Genomic DNA, 4042 nt, shown 5'->3' with positions numbered 1-4042 from the left:
TCACATGCTACCTCCTCCAGGAAGTCTTCCTAGATTTCTCATCCCTGATTATAATTAACCTCTCATTCTCTGTCTTTCAATCTTACATAACTCATGTACTTTATAATAGCTCTTACTTCAATCTGACTTGTTCTAGATAAGTTCTGGGAATGCTTGTCTACATAATAGATTGATCATGTACCCCTAGGGGTCAGGGACCATGTCTTATTTCACTTTGTTCACTCTCTACAAAAGATCATATCTAGTGGCTAAGAGATGGTTATGATGAACAAAAGGGAAGTACACTAGTTCAATAGGATATATTATTCCCAAAATTATCACCCTCATTTAAAGAGAACCGAACCCCATGATATGTTAATTAATATTTGTGTTGATTCTTCCTCAGGGTAGTTACATTATTTGATTTTATTTCTAGGAAAGCATGAAGAAGGAATAGCAGATATCACCCCACCCATCCTCCATCATGCTAGGTGCCATCATGAAGAATTATCCCTTAGAGAGCCTGACCTTAGAGCAGTCAGTCATGTCACTGTCCTCTCTAGGAATGTGAGACACCACCACTTCTCTTTCTCCCCACCCTCTCACCCACCTCTTTGTTCATTCCCAGCTCAGATAACCTCAACTGTCAGAAATCTTCTTGTCAAAGATCTTCACACTTATATATTTTTTCACCTTGTCAGGACAAATGTTTGTTCATCAAAACCAGTGGATAAGTTGTTATAATTTTTTCATGTCTTGAGTTTTCTCTTCCTTGGGGCAAAAAAGCAGGGGGCAGGGGAGGGTCAGACTCTTAAAAATGGACTATACCCAGTGTTTTCACTTTAGGACATGTGCTTTATGTGCTATGTGAAAAATCTATGCAATAAAAGGAGAAGGGAAAAAATACTTGCTAGTGACAAGAAAACTTAGACATAAAATCAACCCCCCAAAGCCAGTAATCTAGTGATAGGCTTTACAACTGAAGAATTGCATAGGAACGTGGAAATTATAAAGGACTGAAATTGCAAAGGCTGAAAGATCTGCAAAATATGTCCTTCTCAATATAACACTCCCAGCAGAGAGGGAATTAAATCTCAAATGTGAGAAAGCACTCTCAAACTATTTATTTTTATTCATCTAATAACCTACATTCTGTGATGTATTGGTGTCACAATTCAGTTGAAGGAAATATTAAATGGTAATAGAACTGCATTCATTACTCTCACCAGGTCAGTAAAGCTGGTCTATGACCCAAATGGTTTAAACTTTCAATATTTTTATTTATAGGAGATTGTATTGCCTATAATCTCCAAATCAATTACACAAACATATGCATATGCACATACTCATTTGAAAGAAGAGGAGAAGCTGAAAAAAATTATATTATTTATTTACTGGGCCCAAATAAATAACATTATTTAAAATTTTGAGCAGTTTCTAGGTAAATATCAAATGTTAACAATATAGTAGGTGATATCAATTCTTAAATTAATCCATAAGGGTCCTCTTAACCAAATTCACCTATTACTAAGGCTAAGAATTTGTTGAATTAGAATGCACTGATTTTTTGTTTGTTTTTAAAAACCATGCATGGAAGAAAATAATAAGATACTTCAATTTCCACAGTCTTACATGTCCACTCTACTTATACCATTTCTGGAGTCAAGCTTCCTTGGCTGGAGCTCTGGCTCTGGTTGTCCTATGATAATTATATGACTTTGGGCAAGTTGCCTAACCTCTCTGTGTCTGTTTTCTCTTATATAAAATAAGGATGAAGATAGCACATTCTCATTGTCATTAAGATTAAAATAATCAAGATGCATGATTTGAGCAGAATAAGATCAGAGACATAATACGGACTCAGCAATGCTGGCTAATTTGGTGGGGTAGGTTGGGGCCAGGATAACAGGATCAGTTAACACTTTCCTGTTGTGGTTTCTGTATCCAGCCTAATTAAGGTCTGAAAAGACTGCTGACCCTTAAGTTTTCTCACTGTTCTTTTCCTCTGCTGACAATAGCCTATGGCATATTTTAACTATAATTTATGCACCAAAGCATTTACATATAATTTGCAAGATAAAAAAATAATTTCATCACTATTCTCAAAATTTCAACAATTTCTACATTATTGAGGTATCAAAACTATCCAAAGCATAGACATAATAAAAGATTCAGGAAAGGTTCCTAACCTTTCAGGTTGACATCAAGGAAAACAACAATGCCCTTTCTTCAACAGGTCCCTGGGCAGTTCTCAGTGGATGGTCATGAGTACATGCCAGGAAGTGGCTCTGCAGGTCTGATTGCACCTCTTTGTTATACACCATCACTGTAGCTATTTTTATCATATGAAGTCTATTTTGTATATTATATCCAAAGTAGGTGCCATGTGTATTAAAAAGTACATATAGATACACGTTTTTCAATACCTTAAGTTTCAGCTTTACCCATCAACAAAGAGAAAAACAAACCCAAAAATAAACCTAACTACCCTTCTTGTAATTACACTAAGCATGGTATAAATTTCCATGAGGTTCATAAGACAATAAGATTAAACATAAAATTGTTGCAGAAGGACGATAAGAACTTTTCTTAAGCTTTTCTTTGTTACATTGTTTGTACATACAAAGGTAATATAGAAAAGTAAAATTGAAAATGGAAAAGGAAATCAAAAAAGAGAAAAGTTAATGATTAACTCCCTGTGATCTTCATTCTTCTGTCTTCCAATAGGATAACCAAATTAAACACTGGCCAAGTTATCTTCTGCATGCTCATTAAAAATAGCAATAGTATATACACATACATACAGAAATGTTTGCTGTTTGTTTTATAAAAGTGAGCTTAAAATATCCATGTTACTGTGAAACTAATTCTTCTCACCCAGTAAAACATCATAGATACCCTTCACAGTCATTAGATATAGATCAAACTCACTTTAATAATTGCATAATAATCTGTGTTATACAAGCCCCACAAACTATTCCCCTATTTATTAAAATTGAGGTTTGTTCCCTATATATATATGTATAGGTGTGTGTGTGTGTGTGTGTGTGTGTGTGTGTGTGTGTTGGAATATACATATATATATTATAGAGACTGGGTCTTTCTCCATCACCTATGCCGGAGTACAATGGCACAATCACGGCTCAGTACAGCCTCAACCTCCTGGACTCAGGCAATTCTCCCACCTCAGCCTCCCAGGTAGTTGGGACTACAGGCACGTGCTACCACACTAGGCTAATTTTTTAAAATTTTTGTAGAGATGGGCCTTGCTATGCTGCCCAGGCTGGTCTTGAACTCCTGGGCTTGAGGAATCCTCCTGCCTGGGTCTCCCAAATGGACTGAGATTATAGGCATGAGCTACTGCCCAGCCATTCAGTATTTTTTAAAATGCAACAAATAAAGCTCTATCTTTTTATATTGATGTTTTCAAATGGGTCAAAGGAAAGTTACACGGTTAATAAAGATTGCCAGATTACTTCCACCAGTGAGGATGTTTGTTTCCTCCCATCTTAGCCAGTACTAGATGCTATCACTTCCTTTCATTTTTGCTACTCTGAGAGAAAAAGGCATCTCATTGTTATTTAAACTTCTTTTTCCCAGTGTGAAGTTTTAGTGTTGAGTCACCATTATCATTGAACAACACTTTATCATATTTCTCTAAATTAGGGTTTCCTGACTCCTGTATTATTAGTATTTGAGGGTAGATTACTCATTCTTGTTGAGGGTGCACTTGTAGGTTTTAAGATGTTTAGTAGTATCCTGTGCCTACGAGATGTCAGTAGCACCCACCTCCACATTTGTGACAACCAAAACATCTTCAGCCATTGCTAAAATCACCCCCATTTGCAAACCTCTACTCTAAATGCTTCATTTAGAAAGATTTTGATTTTTAAATTTCTCATTAAATTTGATAAACATGCTCCCAGAAATCATCCCCAAGATATTTTTTCAAGGTTGATAGATTTCAAAACTTGATCAATAATTTAAAAATATGAACGAGTATATATAGCATCAATACAACATAATAAACACTGCCTTAGGCAAACAATTAATTTAACCCCAG

This window comes from Rhinopithecus roxellana, chromosome 10 (genome assembly GCF_007565055.1).
Source record: "Rhinopithecus roxellana isolate Shanxi Qingling chromosome 10, ASM756505v1, whole genome shotgun sequence".
NCBI classification, from domain to species: Eukaryota; Metazoa; Chordata; class Mammalia; order Primates; family Cercopithecidae; genus Rhinopithecus; species Rhinopithecus roxellana.
The sequence above is the reverse complement of the archived record's forward strand: the minus strand, read 5'-3'. Positions refer to the sequence as shown.